At 36.8% G+C, this 18,886-nt stretch overlaps 1 non-coding gene across 1 annotated transcript; it reads right to left on the reverse strand.

Annotated features, from left to right (window-relative positions):
* Positions 1–840: 840 nt before the first annotated feature.
* On the reverse strand, positions 841–945 carry LOC140858890 (small nucleolar RNA R71). The gene has a single exon (XR_012142294.1). It is a non-coding gene; the product is annotated as a small nucleolar RNA R71 (small nucleolar RNA).
* Positions 946–18,886: the final 17,941 nt, after the last annotated feature.

Here is an 18,886-nt window from a genome sequence, read left to right on the forward strand (position 1 = left end):
TCCGTTGACTGACCTGGCCAACTCAGTTGGTGTCTAAGGAAAGCAACGAACAGGAAATCTCCCACATCTTACGCTTACTTGGCTGAGTCAGTTAGTCAGTCTTGAGCTTGGAGTGCTCAAAGATGGTCTTAGAAGTTAGGAGCTGTCTAGATCTAAGTTAACCCTAGGATAGAGAGTCTATGCTTGTTTAAGTTGATTGTAATTAACATCTAAATATTAACTAATTTCTCCCTTTTCATAGATTTAAGATTCTTAGGTTCTTCTTTTTAGATTTTCTTCACTCTTTTCTCACTTTATTATAAATATATATATATATTATAAAAACTAAAATTTTCTGTGTTTGCTCTAAAGTATAATTGTAAGGTGTATGCTTGGCCGTAGATCGTTACGATAAAAATCCAACCTTTTGATCCAGAAATAGAAAGAACCTTTAGAACCAACAGACGTAAAAATATGGATCGAAATCAGGAGAATGATCCACCCAAGCAACTGAAGGAGTACTTTACTCCTTCCACATATACCTACTCTCCTTGTATTCAAGTGCCCCCTGTAGAGGCCACTCAATATGAAATTAAGTCCAGTATAATCCAAATGTTACCTTCATTTTATGGACTTAGTAATGAGGATCCTTATAAACATCTTGAAGAATTTCTTGAGATATGCTCAACTGTCAAAATTCATAACTTCTCCGATGATGCTCTTAGGTTAAAATTATTCCCTTTCTCACTTAAGGACAAAGCCAAATACTGGCTACATACTTTGGATTCCATGACTATATCAACCTGGGACCAGCTGCAAGGAGAGTTTCTCAAGAAATATTTTTCCATAGGAAAAACTAATCAAATAAGAAAAGCCATAACTAGTTTTTTCCAATTAGATGAAAAATGTTTCATGAAACATGGGAGAGATTAAAGGACCTTATTAGAAAATATCCCCACCATGCTGTACCCAAGTGGTAATTAATCCAATATTTTTATGATGGGCTATCTGAAAGACATCGACAAATGGTCGATGCATCATGCGGTGGGACATTCATGCTGAAAAATGAGAATGAGGCATGGCAACTGTTTGAAATTTTAAGTAAAAATTTATTACATCATATGTCTGCCTCTATTAGAGATAAACCCATGTTAAACCCAAAGAGAGGTAGAATATATGAAGTAGGAAATGCCATAGATATCCATCATAAGGTAGATGAATTATCTCAAAAGTTAGATCGATTATTAAGTATAGGACAGTCACCTTCTCCATCCCGTCAGATACAAGATATATGTGCATTGTGTTCGAGCCCCACTCATTGTGTGAATGATTGTCCGGTTGCACCACAGTTTCCTGAATATGTACAAGAACAAGTCCATCAAGCCCAAACTACTCATAGATCAGAGAACAATCCCTATTCTAGTACGTACAATCCGGGATGGAGAAACCATCCGAATTTCTCATGGAAATCACAACCAGTGGTTCCTCCAGTGCAACAAAGATCAGGTTATCCGGATGCGACTTATAGGCATCCATCCCAGCTACAATACCAGAACCCTCCTCAACCCACTCCGAGTACTCATAGCTCGACTTTCGAAGAAAAGGTACTGCAAGCACTTAAAGGACTAGAAATGAATACCCAACTTCTTCACTCCCATACGCAATCAATAGCAAAGCTAGAGACCCAGATAGGTCAGCTAGCAACAGCTTTCAGTTGGAGGGAAGAAGGCAAATTATCCAGTCAGCCTATTAATAACCCAAAAGGACAGTACATGACTGAAAGCTCCATTGGTCCTGAAACTTTTTTCGAACATGCCAAATCGATTATGACCCTTAGAAGCGAAAAAATCTTATATCAACCTGAAGTAATCCAACAACAAGAGCAACCAATTTCAGCTACAACAGAAAAGAAGAAACTTGAAGAGAAGAAAGAACCTATTAACCCAGCACCTGCACCTAAAGCTCCATTTCCCAGTGCTTTAGAATCCTCTCTGTCTCTTGATAAGAAGGGTATAAAAATGAATGAAATATTGGAACTGTTTAAACAGGTTCAGATAAACTTACCTCTTCTCGATGCCATTAAACAAGTTTCAACCTATGCTAAATTTCTAAAGGACCTGTGTACACAGAAATGAAAATCAAAGACACAAATACCAAGAAAAATTCACCTAACTGAGCAGGCTAGCTCAGTTTTCCAGCAAATTGCCCCACCCAAACTGAAAGATCCAGGTACCCCAATTATTTCTTGTGTCATAGGAGACCTCACGATTAAGAAGGCATTATTAGACTTGGGTGCAAGTGTCAACCTTCTCCCAAGCTCTGTATATGACCTATTTGGATTTGGAGAGTTAAAACCCATGACAGTGACCTTACAACTAGCAGACCGATCCATTAAGGTACCCCGTGGAATGCTGGAAGACGTATTGGTGAAAATAGATGAATTTTATTTTCCTGTTGACTTTCTTGTGCTGGATATGGAATCTGGCAGCAACCCCAACCAAATACCAATCATCCTAGGTAGACCCTTCTTAGCAATCGCTAATGCTTGTATAAATTGTAGGACCGGAGTTATGGATGTATCTTTCGGAAATAAGAAGCTAAGGTTGAATATTTTCAATGCATCTTTGGGACCACCTGTGTACGACCATAATGAGATCAACTTGTTAGAAGAAGTTATAGAAGATAAAGCTCCTGCCTTGCTCAACTCAGATCCTTTACAGGCATGTCTAACATATTTTGGAATGGATAATTTTGATATTGATGGATACACTGAAGAAATACATGCTTTGCTAGAACCTTCCAATTTTAGCACCAATCTCCCTTGGATTGTAAAGTACGAGTAATTACCAATTTAATCAAGCCCTCTGGTACCATCCTTAGAAGCACCACCTACTCTAGAGCTAAAGCCTCTTCCTGCCACGCTAAAATATTCATTTCTTGGATCCAATGACACCCTTCCAGTGATCATTGCATCTGACCTAACCAATGACTAGGAAGACAAACTTATCGGGGTACTCAAAAAGCATAAAGAGGCTATAGGGTGGTCAATTGCCGATTTGAAGGGTATAGATCCTTCGATTTGCATGCATCATATTCACTGCGAGGTTGAGGCAAAACCACATAGGGACATGCAACGAAGATTGAATCCGAATATGCAGAAAGTCGTGAAAAAGGAAGTAGTGAAATGGCTAGATGCTGGAATTATCTACCCAATTTCGGATAGCCAATGGGTTAGTCCAACCCAGATAGTACCTAAGAAGTCAGGTATTACCATAGTAGAGAATGATGAGGGTGAGTTAATTCCTACTCGTGCAATAACTGGTTGGCGAGTATGTGTGGACTACCGAAAGCTGAATGCCGTTACTAGGAAAGATCATTTTCCTTTGCCTTTTATTGACCAAATTTTAGAACGGCTAGCAGGACAAAATTTCTTCTATTTTCTAGATGGATATTCGGGATATAATCAGATCCTGGTATTTTCTGTTGATCAAGAAAAGACTACCTTCACATGCCCTTATGGAACATTTGCATTTAGACGTATGCCATTCGGTCTCTGCAATGCACTAGCCACTTTTCAACGGTGCATTTTGGCCATCTTTTCTGATATGGTAGATAAATTTTTAGAAGTCTTCATGGATAATTTTTCAGTATTTGGCTCTACCTTTGATGATTGTCTTCAAAACCTAGCCAATGTTCTTCAACGATGTATAGAGATAAATTTGGTTTTAAGTTGGGAGAAGAGCCATTTTATGGTTCGTGAAGGAATCGTGCTTGGACATATTGTATCCAAGCGGGGGATTGAAGTAGATAAAGCAAAAGTTGAAGTAATCTTGAAATTGCCTCCCCCAACCTCGGTTAAACAGGTGCGATCCTTTCTAGGCCATGCAGGTTTCTATAGGCGCTTCATTAAGGATTTCAGCAAGATATCACGACCCTTGTGCAACTTGCTTGTCAAGGAAAATTCTTTTGATTTTAATGAAGAGTGCCTAACTGCTTATAATAAACTCAAAACTGCCTTAACCACTGCACCAATCATAAAATCTCCGGATTGGACCCTACCATTTGAAATCATGTGTGATGCTTTTGATTATGCTATAGGGGCAGTCCTTGGGCAAAGATTTAATCGAGAACCGCATGTAATTTATTATGCAAGTAAAACTCTTTCAGATGCTCAATTGAATTACACCACGACTGAAAAGGAGTTACTCGTTGTTGTGTTTGCCCTAGATAAATTTAGATCATACCTTTTGGGCTCCAAGGTCCTAGTATACTCCGATCATGCAGCACTGAAACATCTGCTATCCAAAAAAGATACAAAACCTAGGCTGATTAGATAGATCCTTCTATTACAAAAATTTGATTGAGAAATTTTAGACAAAAAGGGCTTCGAAAACTTGGTAGCAGATCATATTTCTAGGATCCTGGTAGAATACAATAAAGAAAGGATTAAAGATAGGTTTTCGGATGAACAACTCTTTTCAATCTCTTCCACTGATCTTCCCTGGTTCGCTCATATAGTCAATTACTTGGCAGTGGGACAAATCCCATCTCACTAGACCCAACAAGAGAAAAATAGATTTTTCTCCCAAGTAAAGTACTATTTCTGGGAAGAACCAGAATTGTTCAAATATTGCCCAGATCAAGTAATCCGACGTTGTATCCCTGAGTGTGAAGTCCAAGGTATTCTTACTTTTTGCCACTCGTTAGCATGTGGGGGATATTTTAATGAAAGAAAAACTGCAGCAAAGGTGTTGCAGAGTGGATTTTATTGGCCGACACTATTCAAAGATGCACATGAATTTGGCCGTAATTGCTTGCGATGCCAGCAAACAGAAAATATTTCGAGAAAAGATATGATGCCCCTGTCCTCTATTCTTGTTGTAGAAATTTTTGATGTTTGGAGAATTGATTTCATGGGACCCTTTCCCTCCTCATTTGGATTCGAGTATATTTTGGTAGCAGTGGACTACGTATCAAAATGGGTAGAGGCTATGGCAACCCGAACCAATGATCACAAAGTCGTGATCAAGTTCATTCAGCATAACATCTTTAGTCGATTTGGATACCCAAGAGCCATAATTAGCGATGGGGGTACACACTTCACGAATAAGCACTTCAAAATGTTAATGAAAAAATACAGAATAACTCATAAAGTTGCCACACCTTATCACCCCCAGACAAGTGGTCAAGTTGAGGTCTCCAATAGAGAGATCAAGCATATTCTTGAAAAAATGGTAAGACCCGATAGAAAAGACTGGTCAGCACGCTTGGATGATGCATTATGGGCTTACCGTACTGCTTTTAAAACACCCATAGGAATGTCTCCTTATCGACTTGTATTCGAAAAAGTTTGTCATCTGTCAGTGGAATTGGAATATCGTGCATTTTGGGCCATACGGCAATTTAACTTTGATATGAAAAATGCAGGTTCCAATAGGAGACTTCAACTAAATGAACTTGAAGAGCTACGCAATGAAGCGTATGAGAGTGCCAGAATTTATAAGGCTCGAACTAAAGCATACCATGATAAATTCATTGCACGAAAAATATTCGAGCCCAATCAAAAAGTTTAGCTCTTCAATTCTAGGTTGCGTCTGTTTTCCGAAAAACTTCGCTCACGTTGGGACGGACCTTTCATTGTAACTCAGGTATTTTCTCATGGAGCTATGGAACTCAAAAATTCTAAACAGGGGAACACTTTTAAAGTGAACGGTCAGCGATTGAAACCTTACATAGATGGAATTAGTGATGGAAAATTAATTGAATCTGTTGATTTAGTGGATCCAAAACCGCCATAATACTCAATTCAGTCTGACTGAAGACGTAAAACTTAGCGCTTGTTAGGAGGCAACCCAACGATTTCATATTTTTTAATTTACCGCAGCTGCAGAAATTTAGAACAAGAGCCTATTAATCAATGAAGCTATCTTCAACTTCCGAAGCAAAATTATCCCAGGTGCACTCTCTCCTTTTATTTTCTTTGCTTTCCTACTCCATTGAGGACAATGTAGATTAAGTTGGGGGGAGGAAAGTAATCAAATCATCCTCGAGTATGGTCAGAAATAATTAGTTTTGTGTATCCAAATTTTATTTTGATTAAGAGTCAATTAGGCATCCTAAACAATGAATGATTAATGGTCAAGATAATTTTAGAGATATTAAGGAATAAATTATTAAAAAAATCCAATGAATGGTAGGGTTTAGACTAGACCAAATTTTAGGAGTGATTCTACAACCCTCTTCTTACTGATCTCAATAAAGAATCTACTTCATGAGAAATTGGGTAGAAAGGTCGAGGTATGCAAAAAAAAAAATTTCTTAAAATTTACTTAAAAAAAAAAAAACAACATTGATTTCTTACTGAGTAACCGAGCCCTTTCGCCTAAGTAAGCATTGTGGTTCGCGTAAAAAGGTAGGCAATGTTAAAATATATATATATATATATATATATATATATATATATATATATATATATATATATATATATATATATATATAATATATATATATATATATATATATATATATATTAAGGGGACTAAATTGCAAGAAGATAATAAACCTCTTTCCCATTAAGTTAGAGGATTTAAAGAGTAAAGTGGAGAGTTGGTGAAAGAAAAGCTCTTAAAATTTTTTTAGTTAATACTCAGCCACTAATTGGGTCAAATTGATAATCCAATGAAGTATCTCTTTAATGGTCTGACCAAGTATCACCTACCTTTTGGGATGCCTAACCTAACTTTTTATTCAAAATCAAGTCAGTATACAATACTGATATATCTATTTTACTCGAGGACGAGCAAAATTCAAGTTGGGGGGTGTGATAAATACTTAATTTAAGTATTTTAAAGTAAAAAATTATATTTAATTTATCTTATTTATTAAGAATTTGATATTTTTTTTATGTTTTACAGGAAAGGTGATCGCCGATATAAAGAGTCCGATTCATAGATCAAAAAGACTCAAGTTTGAAGAAAATTAGACTTAAAATAAAATTAAAATAAAAGAAAGATGCATCCGGTATTATAGAAAATGAAGATACTATGCAAGAAATCCAAAAAGGATATAGATGTCATTATGAAGAAACAAAAGTTTCTTTTTGGAAGTGGAATAAAAAAGGTAGCATGAAGTTCATTCATGCCGTTCCTGGGCGAGCAGCACAGCGCGCGCGAGCGCGTGAGCACGTGGGTCCGCATGTGAACGTGCAAACGCGGGGCGGATGCGGATGCGGGGCAGACGCGGGCAAGCACGGATCGCGGCAGCATAGGCGATGCGTGAACGCGCAGACGCGGGGCGGAATGCGGACGACATGCAGGCGGACGCGGGTGCGACATTCGGACGCGTGGTCTTTAGTATTTTTTTTAGTCTCATATCGAAAAATCATGTAAAACTCCTTCTTCCTAACACCTATAAAAAGGCTCTTATACTTCTATTTGAGGACATCCCAAAAATTCTTCTAGAGCCTTGCATAGAGAAAAAAAAAAGGGACTACTTCATGAGCAGCTAGGCTAGCAGTCTCGGGAGTGGAGAAGAAATTTTGTAACGACACAGAGCAGGTTTATTGTTCTAAACTTTCTTGTATTTCTTTATATGCAATGAAGATTATGCTTTTTATTTAAATTGTTATGAGTTCTTTATTTGCTCTCTTTCATATGCTTTTATTTATGCTTTCCTGTTAGATTAATATTAGAAATAATTTTTACTTTTCGAAAGACGCGCCGTGATCTACGGATATGGGATGTGCCGGAGAAAGAAAAATTGTTTACCTAGTACTTTTCGGAGATGCACCGTGATCTACGGGTACGGAGCATGTCGAGGAAAGATAGGTATTTTTTCTAAGATTAATCACATCAATTTAATTAAAAAAAAAGAGAGATACAACTCTGCTAGTACAAAATTAATTCAAAACTCTCGAGCTCTTTATTTTCTTATTGCATCAATTTTAAGATAATTTATTTTCTAAATCAAAAACAACGCTTCTTTCTTTTATTTTGCAATTTCAACTTAGCCCAAGGTCCCTGAGGATACGATCTCTACTCATCCTACCTACGTAGTGAGTAGAGTTATTTTTGGTGCTATCAACGACTACGCATCAGGACACATCTCTACTAATGACCGGTCATGCTTAGAAGCCAAAGGTGTAAATCTAGAGCCCCTAGATATAATCTCTATAGGAGTAGCATCTGTAGTATTTTTAGGTGCAGCTCGGGTTTCAACTTCTTTTGGAGTTACCTACTCATTACCTGCATGAGAGGCCCTAGGAGGAGAAACAAATGTTTTCTCTCCCTACCTTTGACTAGAGGAGCTGATAGGAACCCTCACTGCTCTAATCCAAGGTCCATAGAGCATGGAACCCTCTGAGCAAGACTCATCTTTACATTGCACACACTGAAACATATTAGTCCCAATTTGCCCACATCGATAACAAATTTTAGGTAGGTCTTCATAAGCAAATTCTTGCCAAACTATGTGATCATTGATGAGGAGTTTAGTGCCAGGATAAATAGATTTAGTTAGATCCAATTGGATACAGACAGGCAAACCCTAAACGAGAAGAGGAGGCTATCTAGGGGTCTAGAAATTTAGGTTTCCCTACCTCAGCAGCGATTTTCAAAATCATATCCTTCTCCCATACCTCTAATGGTAAATCAGGCAAACGCAACCAGATATTAATAGTTTGGATGGTGTCCTTCGAGAATTTAAAGCTAGGATGCCACGGCTCAATGGTTAGTAGTTGCCCAACCAAAGTTCAAGGTCCAGACTCTGGCACCCTTAAACGGATTTCTTTAGATGGAGGACAGAATAGGAGAAACCCCTCAGATAAAGGGGTAACCTAAAATTCACCTTCCACCCGTCATTGGTTTTTCATTTCTTTTTGAACAAAATCAAGCAGAAGTCCTTGACCCAAAAACTTACCCACAAGTGCTGATTTCCATTTCAAAGCCATTTATTGAAGTTCATCCTCCGAGAACACCATCACCTCTGTGAACTTAGCTTCCAATGCCATGATATCATCATCCGTCAGACGAGACTACTCCCATCGAAATCGCCTTCACCCTTGGACCACTTGAGCCCAAGATTGGCCCGAGTCCAAATGATCTCCCACTTTCCACCCAGGTACCGAGTGCGAGGGAGGAGAAGCCACTCCCTTACCCTTGACATCCGCACCAGCCGCTGATACACCACTAGTAGGAACATGAAGAGCCTGGCCCTTAGCGGCCTTTTTCGAGGATGAAACCCCCCCCTCCGAAAGAGGAGACAACGAAATCCTAGACACAAAATGCTCTATCACAGGTGAAACACTCATGTTGCTCTCTATAACACGATGTTTTCAAAAAAATATAAATATATACTCCCCGTTCATTTGTTATATAATGCTCCCCAATCCTTAAGACCGTACCCCTTACCCTCTACGCACACACTCTCTCTCTCGATCACCCCATCAGTACTGCTCTATTTTTTTATTAGTTTTCATGGTTAGCAGACTCTCTGAGTTTTCCCCATTTCACTCTCCTTTATTTTTTTCTTCACCAACCATGACATCTCTTCCACCGCCCACATTCTCAGCTATTGTGGCACCGATATTGGCTAGAGCCCTTACAGCCCCACCCAGAGTATGCTCCGCCGCATATATGTCTGCGAAATGTTTTGCTCGCCTATGCGGCGGCCATGGCTGCCTCCGCCACCACCACGATCGCTATGGCTACCACAATCGCTCACTTGTTTTGCTCATCCCCATCCATATCCACCGAAGGAAAAAAATAGGAAAAATCAACCAAAACAAAGAAAAAGTGGAAAAACTAAACCCATCAGTATAGCTCTATTTTTTTTATTAGTTTCTATGACTGAGTGGAGTCCCAAATTTTTTCCATTCCGACCATGGCTGCCTTTGCCACCATTACAGTTGCTGCGGCTACCACATTCACCCCCTTGTTTTGCTCATCCCCATCCACATCCTCCCAAGGGAAAACATAGGCAAAATCAACGAAAACTAAGGGAAGGTGGAAAAATTAGACCCATCTATACAACTTTATTTTTTTATTAAGTTTTCACGACTGAGTGGAGTCCCCGAATTTTTCCCATTTCGCTTCTCTTCATTTTTTTCCTTCTCCCCAACCCCCTCTATCTCGAACTTTCTCCAGTTTTAGGGTTCTAAAGGCCTTGCTCATCTTCTTCTCCTCTACCACCCGCTTAGGATTTCTGCTGTCGCCTGCCCATAGCCCGCCTCCACATGTAGCAGCGTCAGTCCCTCGTCGACCCTCTTTGCACACCCCACATCTGCTTCTGCCGTCACCAGTATTCAGATGCACTCCTCCGAATCCAGCATGACAGCAAAGTATAAGGCCATCCGGCCATCCATGTCCTCCGTGTCAGGATCCGTTTGGCAAACTTGTTGGCAAGGAGGGTCGATAGGACAGTGGCATTGGCCTTCTGAGTGATAGTCCACCAAGAAGTCTCATACTCTGCCACCACATCCATGGCAAAGGTGGCGACAATGACCCAGGAGGGAGTGTGACTATCTTTCTATTCGATGTTTTTCCATCCTCAAGAGCATCAATCCAATGGAAGGCTTGAAGCGTTTCCATGTGGCTTCTTTTTTCTTTCCCAAAACTCCATATGTCAAATGGAGATCCTACCAATATAGAGACCTTCGTTTTAATGTACATATATTAGATTCCTATTTTTGGCTAAGGTGTAGGTTAAAAAAAGAGATTCGGAGTGACACGAGAATAATGTTGGATGATGAGAGATTAGGATGGACTGTGGTAAAAATTCCAAATAAAGATCAATTTGACAAGGACACAAACCTTTCCTCTCGATAGAATTTGTTTTTTCAGCATCTCTATTTTTTATTTTAATAAATTAAATTTTATTAGATCAATCTATAATAAATATAACCATAAAAATCAAAAAACTAAAATATTTAATAATTGAAAAAAAATCAAACATCGACAACCACAAGATATATCATACATCAACAGCAACATATGATGTATGATTAGCTTTTCAAAAAATATCTTGTTTCGATCGCGAGTGCTGAGATCTGAGCGGCTGGGGCTAAGATTACTTATGCACGGTGGATCTTGCGAGCTGACCATTTGGTCATCAAGGGTGATTTTGCGATGGTGGTGGCTTGGATCTGGAGGTATGTGAGGAGAGGTGCCGCTCACCCCCTTCTTCACGATATAGCAGGCCTTTTGACTTAGTGTATAGCACTGGCTATTAGACATATATTTTGGAAGGCGAACACAGCAGCACAGCAGATTAGATGGCAACATATATAGTGGAGCATTCTGGAGATATTCTTTCACAAGATTTGAGTTTGATATTTTAATTTTTAAAAAATATTTTATTTTTAAATTTTTTGAATGTATCCACACAAAAATTATATGAATAATTTATTTTAATAAAAAATATATATTTTTTGATTCAAAACTTCAATGACCGCTGAATTCCAGTAAAGCCAAATCAGGCAACCACCTAATAACTATTGAATGGTGGGATAGTTTGCTTGCACAAAAAATACAAAAATAAAAAAATCTGTGTTCAAAATAATATGCGAAGCTTTTAAATTTTAATCGTATATAACATATTTTTCCACGTAGCTTGCAACTCTGCCATAAAAATACCAAACAGTCTAACCTCTTTACCAAAAAAAAAAAGCTTTACCAAAAAAAAATAGCCTAACCTCATGTGCTATCACACCACGTGCACTCCCAACGCAGCATCCTCTACCCGACAAGTACTTTACCTAAATAATTTTAAATAAATATTTATAAAAATAATTTAATGTTTAACTTATTTATCAAAGTAATGCAAACCGTATAAAACATCATTCAAAATGATATTTTATGATGGCCACGTCACCACCCTTTTCCACCTATTTTTCATGTGGATGACGAAAAAAAAAATAAAATCACCACTTCAAGTGGCATTTTTTAAAACCCCATTTGAAGTGGCAATTTTAATTATTAATTTCCCAAAAAAGAGAAAAAATAGAAAAAAATGAAAAAAAATAAAAATTATAATTTTAAATTTTTTAAAAAATAAAAATTATAATTTTATTTCAAATAAAAATCATCATTTCAAATTAGTATCCCCATTTCAAATTATCTTTTTAACAACATATTTGAATAAAAAAATTGGTGTAAAAAAATACCAAAAAAAAGAATTGAAAAAAAACAAAAATTATAATTCCAAATTTTAAAAAAATAAAAATTTTAATTTTAATTTAAATAAAAATCATCATTTCAAATTTCAATCCCTTTTTCAAATTAATTTTTAAAAAAAATACCATAAAAAAGAAACAAATGAGAAAAAATGAGAAAAAAATAAAAATTCTAATTTTTAATTAAAAAATAAAAATTATAAATTTAATTCAAATAAAAAATATCATTTCAAATTATTTTTCCCATTTAAAATTATTTTTTTTAAAAAAATATCCCAAAAAATCTTAAAAAATTAAAAAAATAAAAAATAACATAAAAAAGAAGAAATGAGAAAAAAATAAAAATTATAATTTTTATTTTAAAAAAATAAAAATTTTAATTTTAATTCAAATAAAAAATATCATTTCAAATTACTAAATTAATTTAAAATTAATTTTTTTAAAAATATTCCAAACAAAAGAAAAAAAATACCTTAAAAAATGCCAAAAAAGGTAAAAATGAGAGAAAATTAAAATTATAATTTTAAATTATAAAAAAATTAAAATTTTAATTTGAATTCCAAAAAAATTTAAAAAAATAAAAAATACCATAAAAAAAGTGAATAAAAGGGGAAAAATGGGAAAAAAATAAAAATTATAATTATAAATTTTAAAAAAATTTAACTTTAATTCAAATAAAAATTATTATTTCAAATTACTATCTCCTTTTTAAATTAATTTTTTTATTAAAAAATCACATAAAAATAATTAAAAAATTAAAAAAATTAAAAATATCATAAAAAATAAAAAAAATAAAAAATTGAAATAAAAATACCAAAGAGAATGGTATTTTTGAAAATGCCATTCCTTTTGACGTTTTTATAGCTTAAGACCCCCCAAACAAAAAAAACTCTCCCTCTTCTCCCTCTTCTCCGACATCTCTCTCTTCTCTGCGTCTTCCTTCTCCTCTCCGGCGGCACAGTGGTGAGCTCCCTCTTCTCTCTTTTCTCTTCCTCTCTCTCTCCCTCTTCTCTCTCTCTTCCTCTCTCTCCCTCTTTTTCCTTGGCCCGTCGGTGACAGATGGCAGGCGATGGGCCCGCGTGCCCCCCCATGTGGTTGGTCTGTCGGTGGGCCGACGGTGGCCGCCCCACCCCTCCCCTTCCCTTGGCCGACCGCCCTCTCTCTTTCCTCTTCCTCTCTCTCTCCCTCTTCCTTCCCTCTTCCTCTCTCTCTCTCCCTCTTTTTCCTTGGCCTGCCGGCGACAGCCGGCCGGCAGCGGTCCCGCGCGCCACCCCATTTCGTTGGTCCGTCGGTGGGCTGGCGGTGGCCACCCCGCCCTGCCCCTCCCCTTCCCTTGGCCGGTCGGCCACCCCTTCCCTTCCCTTGGCCGACCGCCCCGCCCCATCCCAACCCACGATGACCCCTCCCCGACGTCGGCCCCGACGGCGGCCCTCGACGGCGGCCCCTCGGTGATGGGCCCCACGATGGGCCCCCGACGACGGGCCCCACGACGGGCCCCGACAGCGGTCCCCTGGGGTGGGCCCCATGGCGGCCCCACAACGGCCCCCGACGGGCCTGTGCGGCCTTGTGGTGCCCTTCTATTTCGATCTTTTTATTTTTTATTTTTATCTCATTATTTTTAATTTTTTTATCTCATTAGATTCAGATTTGTTTTAAAATTTAATTCGATCCTAATTTAAAAATTTTAAAATATATTGTATTTCATGAAAACGTAGGCCTGTCAGTTGACCATTGTAGAATATTCTACGATATCCGTATAAAATATATATTTGATTATATATTTTTGTATGGATACCGTAAAATATATACATTGGTCAATTGATTGTCCAGTTTGGATAGTTTGAGAATTGTATTTAATTCTATAGGTAATTACATTATTCGAACGATATGCAGAGGATTCGAAAAAAATTTTAGACAGTATTTTTCTTTAGTTCTCCTCACACATTTTCAGTTGTGTGGAGAGAACTAAGAAAAAATACTGTCGAAATTTCTTTCAGTCCCTGTTGCGTATCGTTTGATTAATGTAATTAACCTATAGAATTAATGTAATTCCCGAATGGGATAGGATCTATCTGTACCTATTTGTTGATGATATGATGTATTTATCATGTAAATCTTTTGAAACGATAAAATAATTAGTAATACTAAATTTTTTTATTTTGATTTTATCATAGATTTTTCTTAGAAAATGGCCAATACTCGAGTTCGTGCACTATTGTAATATGATGGCATGATACAGAATGATGAAAGTGGTGTGCAGTACAGTCACCCTGCAAATCGGATGATTAGAGTATCTTCATCATTATCACGTCAAAAATTATTGAATCATTTATACAGTAGTATTCCTGTAGATAAAGAAAGATATGAAATAAAATTGAAATAGAAATCTCCTAATCTGTCGGGACAGTTAATGCAGAGCAAGTATATCTTAGTTCCAATTGATAATGATGAATATGTCGAAGAAATACTGACCTTTTCATTAAAATATTCAGAATATTAATTTTTATAATTATATATTAAAAAGAAAGATGTACCGAGCTTTGGATACTATAGTCGGCTTTTAACTCAAGCGGACAATATTGTTGGGCCTTCCTCACCTTTCGTAACTCTTATGGTGCAAACCGATAATGTTGAGGTCATATTTGCAGAACAACATTCTACTACTGCCTGTCCTAGTTGTTCAATTATTCAAAGTCCTATGGTGACTTCTCCTGTGTCTTCTGCTATGGTGACTTCTCCTTTGCTAGAAGTAGTGGTAAGTGAGGGAGACGATACTCATATAGGGAACGATGACTAGATAGTCGGTAGAATAAATTCTGATAATTTAGGCTTTGAGTCAGCTGAATGCGGAGGTGAAGACTATTAGATAGATGAGGACAGTAGCAGTAATGATGATGATGGTGAAGATGAGAATGATGATGAAGATGTTCAGCCTAATATTAATGTGGGAGAACCTCAATCTCATTTGCATGAACCTCCATAATTTTTTAACGATATAAATTTAGATGATAGTGGTTGTGTTAGTATTGGTCAAAGATTGAACTCTGACTATCAGTTTTGGGACTCCTCGATGACTGAATTTTCTAAAGGCTAATGTTTGAGAGTGGAGATTATGTAAGGAGTGCTGTTGATCTTTATCATATTATGAAGCATCGGATATACAATGTAGTTCAGTCACATTTGAAATTATGGTCTGTACGATGCGCATCATCAGATAATGTTCAAAATTATAAATGGAGGCTTCGTGCTGCATTGTTGAAAAAATATGGATATTTTTAAATCACAAAATATGAGAATCCTCACACTTGTTTGTTTACGGGGTTGAGTCGAGACCACAAATATATCAGTGAAAGGATGATTGACACACTAGTCCAACATATTGTTGAAAAAGATCTCGGTGTTAAAGTTGAAGCTATTATGGCAACTGTTAATGATCAATTTCAATATACAGTGTCATACAGAAAAGCATGGTGTAAAAAGCAGAAGGCATTGGTTGATATTTATGGAGAATGAGAGCCGTCTTATGCTAAATTATCCTATTATATGGCTGCACTTTAACATGCAAATTTCGGTACAGTTGTTTCATGAAATTTTTTTTAAACTATGAATTTCAATGTCCAAGTTTTAAATTATATTTTTTGAACTTTCAAACCTTCCATCTAGGGTTTTACGCACTGCCGTCCTGTAATCAGCATTGATGGCACGTACTTGTATGGAAAGTTTAAAGGTAAGATGTTAATTGCAACAGAAATTGATGCAGAGAATGGGATATTTTCATTAGCATATGCAATTGTGGATGAGGAGACGACTGCAAGTTGGAGTTGGTTTCTTTTTCAGCTCAGAACACATATCGTCAAAGATAGAAATAGAATATGCTTAATTTTTGACAGACATCTAGATATATTAAATACCATCACAGATGAGTCTATTGGATGGAGTCCACCACGTGCCTATCATCAAACTGCTTAAGACATATCTGCAGTAATTTCAACACTCATTTTAAAAATGTGCAGCTGAAAAGAGCAGTATGGCAAGCAAGAAGCACTCATCAAGTTCGTAAGTTCAACTTTATCATGGGTAGGATCAGAACAGTGAATGAAGAGGCTTGGAGCTAGTTGTTTGAGTTAGAAAAGGAGAAGTGGACGTTGGCATATGATAATGGCCTACGCTATGGTGTCTTAACTATAAATTTGTCGGAGGTTTTTAACAGTATTTTACGAGGAGCTAAAAATGTGCCAATTACAGCTTGTGTTCAAATGACATTTTATCGACTTGTGAAATACTTCAATACGAGGCATGTCCAAGCCTTGAGATATGTAGAGGAGAATTCAAATAATCTTTTTATTCCTCATATTGCAATTAAGATTGTTGAAGATCAAGTTAAAGCTAACCAGCACCGAGTAACAGCATTCAACCTTCAAAGAGGCATATATGAAGTGCTTATGAGGAGAGCAAATACAGGGTTACGAGGTGGAGAAAATTTTTATACTGTTATTTTAGCTGAAAAAAATATTCTTATAAAAAGTGAAGCATATACAAATATCCATGTTCATATGTTTTAGCTGTATGTCAAAAAATTACTGTATATTTTAGTGGGTTTGTGGATGATGCATATATAATTACAGTATATATGAATACTTGGAGCGACGACTTTAATCCATTACCACATAAAGATTATTGGATGTATACACGTATGTTCAAATATATTTCTGATTATCTTCGTTTGAGATCCAAGCAAAAAGGTAGACCAAAGTCAACAAGACTACGAAATGAGATGGATGATAGGCAAATAAGAAGTAAAAATCACTGTGGTATTTGTAAGGAACAGGGTCATGACCACCGCCGCTGTCTTAGGATACTTCAACACACTTCAACTTCAAGCAGTGGAAGAAATTAAAGGCTTCAAAGATATATTTTCATCATTATTTTATGTATTTCTATGAGATTGTATTTGAATATACGTGTTTAATATCCAGAGATGAACTGAATTGTGTGACAATATTGTGTTTAAAATATATTTCTCATAAAATGAATGGCTATCATATTTTTTATTTTTTAATACACTTATGATAATATCATTATTTTAGATTCATTAGCGTATGATGACTTACGATCCGCGGTATTCCGATCCTCAAGATAATAGTATTCTTACATTATAGGAGCACCATCGATCACAGACTATTTTAGATGGTGGCGTAAGCATTCCAATCATACTCTTACTATTTAAATTTTTTTTTAAAAAGTCATATACGTTATCTAATTATTATATCTTATTACAGGAGCCCAGACACCTTCATCTACGATGATCAGATACTGACTTCTGGAGGACATAGGACATTCCACATAGAGTGCTGAATTATTTACGATATCTTGGATTCTATGGAGTATATCGGATTGATCGTATACAGATGGACGTTGGTCTTATTACTGCTTTGCTTGAGAGATGACGTCCAGAGACACACACGTTTCATCTTCCATTTGGTGAGGCGACCATCACTTTACAGGATGTCAGCATCCTTACTGGACTACTAGTTGATGGCGATCCAGTTACCGGAGTTGATCCCACGCTTACCATTCCGGAGTGGCAGGCTTTGTGCTTGCGATTGCTAGGGTTTGAGCCCGACGCTCAGTTTTTTGATCATTCACGACTCAGGATTGAGTGTTTGGATGATCGTTATCGATATTTTCATATTGAGGATGATGCACCAGAGGAGATGGTGCAGCAGTATATTAGGGATCAGGTGCTGTGGTTGTTAGGTGGTGTCCTGTTACCTGATACTTTATCGAATAAGATGAAGTTGATGTTTTTGTCATTATTAGAGGATTTAGACTTCGCTAGTAGACTCAGTTAGGGCAGTGCAGTACTAGCTTGCCTGTACAGAGCTATGTGTCGGGGTTCTTATGCTGATCAGAGCAAGATTGGTGGTTATCTTATATTATTACGGTATGTGAATTAAAAATTTTTATTTTTAGTATTCAATTATAGTTCACATTGGGTATATCATGTATGATTTTTTTGAAATTTACAGATTTGGGATATGAGAGCGTATGCCAACTATTAGTCCATTACGATGACAGTTGCTCGAGATGCCATCAGAGCAGCATGATCCTGATGTTCCATTCAGACTAGATGGATCATTGGGATATAAGTATAAAAATATTACTTTTTTTACTTGAAACTTACTGTTTTAAATCTGATAAAATTTATTTCACATGAGTAGATTATGAAACAGATGGAATGTTGCATTCAACGTTCATTCACGTATCAACGAGAGTGATACGGGTTATAGGTGCCAGTTGAAAACATTAGTTAATACATATAGATGGATAAATTTGATTTTTTTATAAATATCATTTTACAGTATTCATAATCTATTAAACTTTTAGCTTATTATTTTTTTTTATTTTAACTCTATCAGTTTTTGTGAGAGCCATATACAGATGAGATATTGGCTATATTGCCGCAGATGTGTACAATTGGACATGACATATGGACTGCTAGGGTGCCATTTATTTATTTTGATGTGATAGAGTGGCATCTTTCCGATCATGTCCTACGGTAGTTTGGTCAAATTCAGACATCCGAGAGTAGTTTGATACCAGCCAGGGACTTCATCGTATTGATCGACAAGGGAGAGCTATATTGACTGGTGTATCAGTAGAGTACATCGATATTTAGGATGCCACGTCGAGATCACATTGTTCATGGTGATCCCATTTTGAGAGGCCATTCATATA

Source organism: Elaeis guineensis, chromosome 6 (assembly GCF_000442705.2).
Source record: "Elaeis guineensis isolate ETL-2024a chromosome 6, EG11, whole genome shotgun sequence".
Classification (NCBI taxonomy): domain Eukaryota; kingdom Viridiplantae; phylum Streptophyta; class Magnoliopsida; order Arecales; family Arecaceae; genus Elaeis; species Elaeis guineensis.